Source organism: Sceloporus occidentalis, unplaced genomic scaffold (assembly GCF_023333645.1).
Source record: "Sceloporus occidentalis isolate IW3139 unplaced genomic scaffold, rSceOcc1.0.p SCAF_2, whole genome shotgun sequence".
Taxonomy (NCBI): domain Eukaryota; kingdom Metazoa; phylum Chordata; class Lepidosauria; order Squamata; family Phrynosomatidae; genus Sceloporus; species Sceloporus occidentalis.
In genome coordinates, this window is record NW_028316982.1 from 100,095,485 (window position 1) to 100,107,371 (window position 11,887).

Sequence of the window (11,887 nt, forward strand, 5' to 3'; positions counted from 1 at the left end):
GCATGGGTGTGTGCAATAATATCCACCTATTTAAGTTTACATCCTGCATCTATTACGGGAAGAAAGGCGGGTGATAACCTCCTGACATTTCAATTCAGAGCTTCACTTTCAGTGACTGAATTTCTTGACTGGAAGCCTAGCAATTCATGTATTTCCCAATTACTGTTCACACAGATTTTATACAACAGTGCTAAAAAGAAGGTCAATGTTATTTGCATATTGCAGGTGTGTGTGTGTTTTGCTACCGAGGGAACAGTGACATCAATACCCACATGGAGAATTCAGGATGAAGGTGATATTTGAATTGAAAATAGTACACTTTTTCAGACACTGTAATACACTAGCTCATATTTGGTATTGTTTACTGTGGGACTGAGTTAAAATATTGTCTGATGTACATTCCCTCATGGCTTGATTTTTTTTTTTTTCAAGAAGGAATTTCCCCCCCTAAAATGCTTTTGGGGCTGAACCAGACTGCCTCAAAGTATCATGAATTTCTTATTCTTTTTGTGTGTGTGTGTGTGTGTTTTGATTGTAGTTGCATATCCACAGGTTTTCAACACCCTCATAAAACCTGCTGAGGGTTCCCCTCTCTTCGTCTCTCCCTTGTATCCATCCCCTTCCCTCTTCCCCTCTTACTGGTCACATTGCAGATCATGCAACATTTCAAAAACTGATTTTTATTAATTTCCACTGAGCCTTAAAAAACAACCAAGAGTTATAGTCAGATTTCTAGAGTGTCGTTATTATATTAGTTAAGCAGTGGGATCATTTTGTTTTAGTGCTAACATCCTTCATTCCCTCACTTGATCTCAGTACAACCTGTATCCTAGAAACAATAGCTGCATTTACATGGTGACTAACTGGGTCTGAGACAGTAGAAACACAAAAGGCAAGTAACTGATACCTTTCATTTCAGAAAATACTGGATTTCCTAAAACCAACCTGGGAATTGCGAATAAAAATATTTTGGTAGTGCTGGGAGCTCCTAGAAAATATTTTGACATGAAGAAAATGTCACATGGATTTCCAAAATAAAATCAGTTTGTACAGGAATAACTGGCATATTCTGAAACTTTTCCCCCCATCCATCTAGAGGTGCCCTCAGTGACAACCGAATATCCCAAATTGTATTAGTCAGTGCTGTCTATGATGTTAATTACTATATTATATGATCTGTAATTGGTTGCAGACATCTATGTGAATGACTCAGAAAATATGGCTCCTCACTCAGAACTGGCTTCATCCCTCAACCCTTTATTTCCTCCTGTAGATGAATCTGACTGGCTGCATATTATAGTGCCATACGGTGACCAAATTCGTTGTGTTCTCCTCTTGACTGAGATCCCTACTGTGGTTAGCAGAGAAAGAAAAGATATGAATATTATATGGTGAGAAAATGCTACAGACAAAACAGCAGATAGGGTAAGTATTGATAACAACAGGACAAGAAAACAAAATGGTTTTCCCGGAAATACCTCTGCTTCTCCTGCCCCTAAGTATACCTTCAAATCCAAAATCAAAATAGGAGAATATTTGGTGAAGTCTTGGTTTAATGGTATTTTTTGCTATTATTATACATTATGTTTTTTTAATTTGCATAAAAACCAAACAAAGCAGATTTGTATTACAGGCAGCCCTTCTTATACACGGATTTTTTATACACGGATTCAAGCATACACGGTTTGAAAATGTTCCAAAAAAGTATAAATTTACCTTGATTTTCCATTTTTTATAAGGGACACCATTTTGCTATGCCATTATATTTAATGGGACTTGAGCATACACAGATTTTGTTATACACGGGGGATCTTGGAACCAAACCCCAGCGTATAACAAGGGTCCACTGTACTTTGATAAAAGTAGACTGAAAGTTGCCTTGAACATTTTTGTTTTATTGACTGGCAGTGGGGAAAAGATGGGGGGTGGGAATGCAAGATTTTGTTTTCATAGATAGAGAGATTTGTGCTTTTTCATTTGTGAAGCGTATTATACAGTATTCAAATGTTATTTTAAAATTGGAGAGTAAGTTACTTGTCTCAAGGGTATGGCTGCTGTGGCCTGGCTCAAACACATCCATGCTGTTGCATTTGGCAGCACATATCACATTTCATTACACTGACAAGACAGAGCAAATTCTTCCAGTTGTGTTAATTTCACCCACAAGTCAGTTTGTGTCACATTTATAGAGAAGACGGTGACATGTTGTAGCCTTACGCTGCCCCTCCAGGTTTTGAGGTCTACTTTCCTGTGTTTTCGAAGTGAAAGACGATTTGGTGTAAAGATGACTGAGGCTCTCCACTGGGGTGTCACACAAGCCAGCAGGATGCCCCCTCCAGTCACCTGGGAAGTCAGATGTGCACACCACCAGAATGGGTGAGAAGTAGATCAGCCCACACAATTGGTCTTGTTTTCTGCACTGTACTTGACGAGTGGCACTTTTCTAATTCCTGACATGGAAAATCAACAGCTCAAAAGAACCCTCTGGGAGAGGGGAAATAGAAACTGTAGGGTAAGTCTTTGAATGACATTGACTGAATCTCAGCGGAAAATGGGATGGCAAATAATGGAAACAGAATGTCATGTCATGGAGGGAAAGCATTTGGTCCATGTTATCAGTTTTCATGGTGCCAGGGCTGCCTTCATTCATATTAAAGGTAATGGCCAGAATCCTGTTGTAGAGTTATGAACGTGTAACCTGGAGTTCACATGTGTTTGTAAGTGTCTTCAAGTAGTCTGTCAAATTATGCCGACCTTATCAATTTCTTAGGGTTTACTCAGACAAGGAATTCTCAGAGGTATTTTTGCCAGTTCACATAGGGACTGTGAAAGCCCCCCCCCCCATCCCCATTTACTGGGAAGCAGCTGACCCCCCTCCCCCTTGCATGAGTGAAATCTGGCATTAGGGGAAATTGTGACAGTGGTCTTGCTTCTTGTCTGTCACAACAGAGATCACTCAATGGGAGAAGGTAGGAACATCAACCAGCCGCTTCTTCGGTGACAGGGAAATGGACCTCCATTGGTTGCAGCAGCTGCTTTACGGTAAGTGATGACTGGGGAAGGCGGGCTGGAATTCCCTGCATAACTCCATAACTATGATAGTTATGCATTCATAATTGCCCAAAAGGATTCTGGTCATGATTACTTATTTTATGCCAGGCATAGGGAAGCTGTCTAGATGCTGTTGGATCTACATCATATCAGCTCCAGCCAGCATGACCAGCCATCAAGGATGATGGAAGCTGTAGGCCAACAAAACCTGAAGGATCACAGAATTCTCCTGTCTCTACAGGACCTATGGCTGGGTCTTCTCACAAAAAGGAAATTATGGCTAAATTTGAAGTGTGGATGTGCTCTGTATGGGTTTTTTTTTAAAATCTCATTTCCTGGAAAAGGCCATTCCTTTTATAGGATCTGAAACCTAGCTGTTTTTTCATTTCAGTAGGAATCTTTGGGCGCATCTACATGGGCCAAATAAAACAATGTTTTCACAGTGAGATGTCCAAACGATATGCTGGATGACTGGAGCTAAATCATCCAGAGCATCCATGACTGTGAGGCCATGAATAATGTGATTGTTTAAAAGGAAGAAATGTGTGGACAGTCTTCCCAAACTTGCCTCGGTGTGTGTAAACAAGCTCATTGTTGCTGCAAATTGGGGTAAACCAAAGGTAAATTGGATTTTCCTGTCAGTGTAGATGCACCTTTTCTGGCTCCTTGATGAACTGCATTAATTTTAATAACTAGATGGAGGCAACTTTCTTTAAAACAAATGACGCTGTTTTAGGGACTCTGTAGGGTAACCAGGCTGGCACCAGTGTTATAGAAGAATGACACTTTGTTGTCATCAAGGCACCAAGGCTGTGTCTACACTGCAGAATTAATGCGGTTTGATACTGCTCCAACTGCCATGGCTCAAAGCTATGAAAATCTGAATTTGCAGTTTAGCCTTCTCTGTCAGATTGCTCTGGTGCCACAACAAAAGACAAATCCCAGGATTCCATAGGATGGAGCCATAACAGTTAAAACAGTGTCAAAGTGCTGTCATTCTGCAGTGTGGCTGCAGCCTAATAGTACTTCATTTTCATTTCAACTGTTAACAAAGGGTACTTCAACTTCTTCATTTGTAAACCTGTTTTTTAAAATCATGATATCACCCTTTCATTCATTCATTATCTCCTACCAAGGCAGCACTCATAACAGAAATATCCCTGTATCTTTTGAGTTATCTCAGAGCTTGAGCTGATCTTCAGGGGAAACCAGCTGAGAGATGCGTCCTTCAGGAGAAACCAGCCAAGAATATACTTGAGGGAATAACAAACTGACAGTACAGTCTAATATATGTCAATGATTTAAGGAAGCAAGCCCCATTTTACCAAAATGAACATACTCCCAGTAAATGTGTATATGATTATAATCTGAGTTATGAGCCAAGAAATCTCTGATTTGGAACTTGCTTCTTGCCATAAACTCATTAGCTGGACTTAGGGCCTTTTCGTTTTAACTACCATGACTTTTATGTAGTCCTCATATTTACAGTTTAGGGAGGAACATTTAGAATTCTCAGCCAGAGAGATCTAGTGCCTCACTAAAGTACAAACCACAGGATCCCACAGGATGTTACCATGGCAGTTAAAGCAGAACCATAAGGCTATAATTGTGAAAAAGCCCAAGTGCTTATGAAGCAACCATGCATTGTGTGGGCATCACACAAGAGCATCCATGCTTCTCTGTGGCAGCAGGTAAAGTGGAATCAATGTAACGATGTACTATGAAAGGCCCCTTAGACAAACTGCACATATTCTCTTAGTCTAAGCTCCATATACTGTATAGTGGTAATAGAACATTAACCCACCTTTAAGGAAGACTGCAATGGCAAGAAAATAGGTTAGATTACAACCTGCTAGTAATACTGAAAATAGACTCACTTAGCTCAAGAGGGCTTAAGTTAATCATTGTTGACTAACTGAAAGGAAAGTAGCCATATTCTTCTCATTTTAAGGATTTAGGTGTGTGAAGTGCGACTGATGGTGGGAGTGGGTCTCCAAATCTCCTGCTTCCCATGGCAGCTTCTCCAGCCCCCTGTAAATGCTAAACATGGTTTTGGGGATCCTTTTGAATGAGGTAGCCTGTGCTTTAGAGATTAAGAGTGAGGATTCAGGAACCCTGCCCATTGGGCCAAGGCACTTTCTAGAAGATGGTGTCCATTCCTAGAACATGCTTTAGTCTGATTTTGGGGAATTCAGCACAGGGTAACTAAGAATAGGTAACTATAGTACTTGTATCTCATTACTCCTCATCAGTTGTGGTAGTAACAAGCTTGGGTAATCACATGGCAATATTCACTGCAAACAAAGAACTTGTGTACATATTGTCATAGAAGCTTTTCACACTATTATGTCAGTGAATTTTACCACTAAGGCAGCTTTTGCACTGTAAAAATAATGCACTTTGACACCACTTTATCTGTCATGGTTCAATGCTATGGAATTCTGTAGGAGATTTGGTCATTTTTGAGCTATTTAGCCTTCTCTGTCAAAGAGCACTCGTGCCACAACAAACTAAAAATCCCAGGATTCCATGGCATTGAGTTATGAAAGTTAAAGCAGTGTCAAATTGCATTATTTCTGTAGTGCATATGCAGCCTACGGCGCGTTACAGACTGCCTGTTTGGGGCGGCCTGTAGGCGCTCCTTTCCCCGCTGGATCGGGGCTTCAGCTGCCAGAATGGCAGCCTCCGAGGCCCCGATTCTCCACTTTCCAGGCCACGGGGAAGTGGCAAAAGAACGCTTCCCCGCAGCCTGGAAAGGGGTGTCCTTGGGGCTTCATGCCCCAAGGACACCCGACGGCGGCGGGGAGGAGGAGAAAGGAGCCGCTTGGCCCCTTTCTCTTTTGCGTTGCTGGCGCAGCTGTCTAAAGGCTGCGCCAGCTACGCAAACCACGGAAGAAGCTCCGTTTCAGAGCTCCTTCGTGCGCCGTGGAAAGGGCGCTCTATGCGCCCTTGCGCGGCGCAAAGACGTCACATCCGTGCCGCCCCATTTGGAGGCGGCGCGTTCGTGACGTCGTAATGGCGGCCCCCTTGTGGAACGGGCGCCGCCATTTTTTACGTCCTGGGGATGTACTAGGGCTAGGTATGTGCGTAAGGCCCCAGGACGTACTTTACACCCGTTTGTAACGGGCCTAAGTTACCACAATGGATTCTCTCCGTGTCTGTCTGTCTACAGAATTTCTCACCACAGAGAAATTGTTGTTGTGTGCTTTCAATGCAAACCTATCATGGGGTTTTCTTGGCAAGTTTCTTTAGAGGGGATTTGACATCGCTGTCCTCTGAGATTGAGAAAATGTGAGTTGCCTAAGGTCACCCAGTGGGTTTCCATGGCTGAGCAGAGATTCGAATCCTGGTCTACAGAGTCATAGTCCAGTGTTCAAACCACTACACCACACTGGCTCTTCTCCACAATGCCTCAAAGTAGCTCTCCTCTAAGAAGCCATCCGATTTCTCTAAAGGACATTTAATACTTTTCTGACCCTAGCTTTATAGATGTAATCATCCCTACATTATTATTTTTTACGCAGTGGATGTTGCCCATTAAAAAAAAAATGCTAGCATAACATTTTTTTTTAACCTTAGTGGAATTTCAAATGCAAAGGAAGATGAGACCAACTCCAAGTATCAAATGTCTTGAAATCTTTCCAGATGTAAAAAAACAAACAAACCCCTCCACACAAATAAATAATACATTCTGCAAGCTGCCAATGGCATTTTAATAAGCCCATTTAAGTTTTTTTCTCTCCATCCCAGCACGTCAATCCAATCCAATCCAATTTCCAGCAATGAAAAAAAGTATTCCCGAAAATCTAAATAAAAATTAGTTGAGGCTGCATTGAGGAACAGCTCTGGGATGTGATAAGGGAACCCTGCTGTTCCCTAGACATCCTTTTGAAAATTTGAAAATAATCAAGGTGACACTAACTTGTAAAGTACCTTTCTGGTTTCTGAAACAAGATTTAAAGTCGGACCTGGGGGGAGTGGGTGTGGGGATGAGAAAATGCATTGATGTCACCAACAAGTACAATCCTACTCATTTTTTCTCCCTTACCCCCACCGTTTTTATAGCATTTTATTGTCCACAATGTTTTATGATGGGCCAGCACAACTTATGACCCACCAAATTGAACGCTGCTCATCAGCCATGTATAACAACCCACCAGAGGGTTGATGGAGGTCCTAGTTTTTTCAGACGTTGACAGACAGCAAAAGGTTAGAACAGGAGGTTTATCAAGGTCCCGGTGGGACTGCTGTACACATCTGGTGAGTGTGATGTGGCACGCACTGTGTAAGTCTGCTTTCTGATCTTGCTCATATTGGACTTTACATGGTTGATTTGGCTATGCTGGTGAGGGCAATGTTACCGCATGTCCTCAGTGACACACGCCTGCCGATATGCAGGTTGCCGCATAACATGTGCCAAGGCTCATTAATCTCAGAACAGCAGAAACAACAGTGGCTGCGTTGGGAACAAGCACTATACTTGGACTTAGGCTAAAATGGAGAATGAAGGATGAGCAAAACCTCAAATATCAGAATAATGAAGTATATGGATATGTTTAAAGAAATATTAGGAAGGTGCTACAAAATGTGAACTGAACAGCTACCAGTTAATTTTGGGAGAAATCCTGGATGCAAAAAAAGAGAGAGGTAGATTTTCTGGCAGTAAAAGCATATGTCTGTTTCTAAAGGAGGCTGGTTGTTAAGACAAAGAAAGAGGGGATGTTGGGAGTGAAAGACACAACTTGATAGTTTTTTGTGGGTTTTTCGGGCTATGTGGCCATGTTCTAGCAGAGTTTCTTCCTGACGTTTCGCCAGCATCTGTGGCTGGCATCTTCAGAGAATGTTTGCCTGGAAAGGACTTGGCTATATATATTGTGTGACCTGGAAAGGCAGGAGTGATTTGCATGTGTATTGTTTGTTGCTGATGGCAGTCCTCAGGGTGTGAGGGTCTGCACAAGAGGATTAATGTCTGCTTGATTAGTGCTCATATTTAGAAAGTGGTCTGTAAACATTACTAAAATTCATGACTACTCACTTATTTGGCAGCAGATATGGGGAAATCCCACCATCCTGTTAGGAAGAATGAGGCAACCACCTCAGATGACAGTTACGAAAAGGTTTTGGTGGAGAGAACTATGTTTTACACAGACTTTTCAATTCCCCTTAAACTAGCCATCTGCCTCTATCAGACAGCTTTCGTACAGAGAGTGGGAGAGGGCACCCCTTCTTCTTCAGCTGAGGCAGCAAAGTAATTTAAGTGAGTCCTTTTTGGTGTGGTCTTTAACACTCACCTGTTTGGACAAACAGGAGGGGATAACTTGTGATGGATCAGCTGCAGCTACAGTCAAGTATGGAGAGGATTTTAAAAATACATTTTGAGATTTTATGCTTAACTTTGCATGTGTGTAATCTACCAATTGTACATTAATGGAAAAGTCTGTGGACATTGGTTTTTGTGCCTTGGGCATGCATGCTTCCACTCCACATCTCTCACCCAAATTGCAGTCCAGGTGTTTGTGTACTGAGAAATAGCAGCAAGGCTGAGCAATCTTCTTGGTAGTAACTGACTTCCCAGAAAGAGTGAGGAAGCATTTCAGCCAATTGCTAGGCAACACAGTTAAATATTTCCTTAATTCTCCCTTGAATGAAGAGATGTAAATCTTCACCCATTACCTCTAGGTCGGAATCCTTTTGCAGTTGTTCATCCTTGACAGTTGCCCGTCCTAAGCTGTCCAGATATTCTAATGGACAAAGAACAGTGATCTGTTTGAATGCATATCAGACAAGTCCTCCCCTTGAAGCACTTTATGTGACTATGCTTAGTTTCATCTCTGCTTTGTATCTCTATAAATGGGTTTTGAAAACCTTAATGGCTATTTTTCTGAGTTTTAGAACTTTTCTCCACTGTCCAGGTGGGACACATCTACTCTGCATATAACAGCTGAAAAGGTGTCTGAAAATATTCCTCTACCTGAAGAAGGCTTTTCTTCTTATTTATGTATTTATTTAATTTATATGCCACCTTTCTCCCGGACAGGGACCCAAGGCCGCTCATACATTTCTTTGTATGAAGACCCATACGGTCATAGTTTGGATTATGTAGGCTGTATAAAAAGGGATAACAAAGACCTTGAAGTTGGCTGTGAATACCCCCTGGACAGCAGACTGACCAGATGTACAGCTTACCTATTCAAAGTCTTTCCCACTATGACATAATGGACTACATATTGATTTAAATTATAGTAATTAATTCTAAGTGTGCATCTCTGTTAGCCTTATAGCAGGTTCCCTTCCCACTTTCTACACTGTCTTTCCCAATCCATTAGAGCAGGTTTGGGGGCGTATAGCTTGCTTTAGGGAGGTATTGCTCCTATTCCAGATCTACTGATAGAAGCAGTTTTGTTAGCAGAATTGTAATATCGGACACTGGTCTATACCTACACATGCAAAATTTATTCAAATCTGCCTGTATGCACCTTCTCTCTCTTTTTTGGTGATGGGTAAGTGGTTACATCTTGATCTAGTCCAGCATGCACCTAAAACACACTGAGAATCCCTTTACAGTGGATTGTAATTCAAAGTACCTGATGGGAGATGCAATGCCAATCACAAGTGTAACTTTCCAACAAAGAGTTTCTGCAACAGGTATAAAACTCTATCACTGTCAGTCATTTCCCTGCATAAATCCACCCTCCTCAGGCTGCTGAGCTGATGTCCAGTCATTTGCAGTTGCATATTTTTACAGGCATGGTGAGATATATATTTTTATGTGGAAAATCTATTCAGGCTACTGATGGATGAGGTAAGATAAACTCAGGTGATGTACATTTTCCTGCAGGATTTCTTGCTTTGCCATTAAAAAAAAGGGTGGGGTAGGGTTTATAGTTTTCCAGAATATTAGCTATAAAACTAGGCCTTGTTAAAGTTACAGTCAGAGGATGCAATAAATGAGTTATTTCAGCATATATATTACAGCAAAGGGTTCGTCTTGGTTCCTTGGTCACAGTGTGGGAGACTGTATGGCTCTGGACTCCCAGTACTATCGCTGTGCTGGAAATCACATGGTTTCATTCCTTTAAATAATGTATTCTCCTACAGTTCCAGCTCTTGACTTGTTCAAAGGCAGATTCTTTAAAATTTAATCAGTAGCTTTATCATAGCCTGCAGGCAAAAGGTGCCAGAGCAAAAGTGCCTTCAGAGCACGAAAATCCAACATCTAATGGAATTACACCTTTCCTCCTTTTCTCAGACTTTCATTAAATCTTTTTACAAAATGAGATAGGAAAAAAAAAAGGATTCCGTCAGCTGTGGTGGCAATCGGAGGGAGCATTTGGATCACTTTGTTGTGGCAAATGTACAGTGGCTTTTGTACAGAGGAATCGCTTTCACCAACCAGTGTTCAAGCCATGTACACAAACTAGGCTGTTCTGGAAGAATCTGCATAGTGCTAGGATAGGATTCTCTGAGCACCATTCAAAGAACTCGGACCAAAATCCAGTATGAAAGCAAGGTGGTTGCTGCTTCCAACAGCCAGATTTGACATCTCTGGTGAAACTAGAATGTCCCCAAGTAAAAGCAAATGGTTTTGATTGGCTGGCTCCTACTTATTCACCTCTTCTGTTTGCAGCCATCCTTGCCATATCTCTGACTGTTCTGAAAGATAACTCAACCAAGCAATATGAGAAGGATAAGTGGAGTGTCTAAAATTGCCCATCAGCCATTAGCAGTAACACCTGGGCAGCAGATTGAACAGACATGTAGGTCACCTGAGGCTCATTCATACTATTACACAATTATTGCTTTATGAGTCCTCTTTAATTGCCATGGCTCCATCCTATGAAATCCTGGAGTTTGTGGTTTGGTGACACATTAAAGCACTTTGGTTGAGAATCCGAAATGCCCCTCCCTAAACAAGTAATCCCAGGATTCCATAGGATAGAATCATGACACTTAAAAATGGGATCATAGTGCTATAACTGTGCAGTGTAAAAGAAGACTGGTCCCCATCTTTGCTTCTCTGGTGACAAAATTATAGTATTTCCCTGGTGCCAACTATATATATGCATTAGCATTTTTTGTTCCCTCCTACCTCTGTCTACTAGTCTTAATAGAATAAATTTCCAAGGGCAGTAAAAAGGCCTGCTAGATTGAATAGGTGTATCTTAGTTCCAGTTCTGATGATCGGAAGATCAGAAGGTTGGCAGTTCGAGGCCCGGGTGCTGCATGATGGGTGAGCTCCTGTCACTATTCCCAGTGTCTGCCAACCTAGCAGTTTGAAAGCATGCAAATGCAAGTAGATAGGTAGTATATATCAGTGATCCCATCTATCAGTGGGAAAGTAACAGCGTTTGGTGCAGTCATGCTGGCCACATGACCACCAGAGTGGTCCTTGGACAACACTGGCTGTTCGGCTTAGAAACGGAGATGAGCAGCACCCTCTCCAGTTGGCTATGACTAGACATTCATGTCAAGTGACTACCTTTACCTTTACACCATCTTGAGATTCCACGATAAACAGCATGATATAAATGTTTAAATAAATAATTGTTGTTGCTGCCATTTAAAAAACACACACAATTAACTAGTTTCTTCCTGATGCCAGGTGTCGTGCCCAAGTAACATGTGTTTGACTTCCTCACAAATTGTTTGAAACAAAGCATACTTTGTGACAGCTCCAAGTTGTGTGTGAACTCTCCTGGTGCTGGACTCACATTTCTTCAGTACTAGGGGGCCCTCTATTCCAGTCCAAGAAGACATTGATGTAAGGAGCCTTCTATTTTAATACTTGCGTACTACATGATAATTTTAAAAGGGTTGCATATCAAAGTCATTTAAA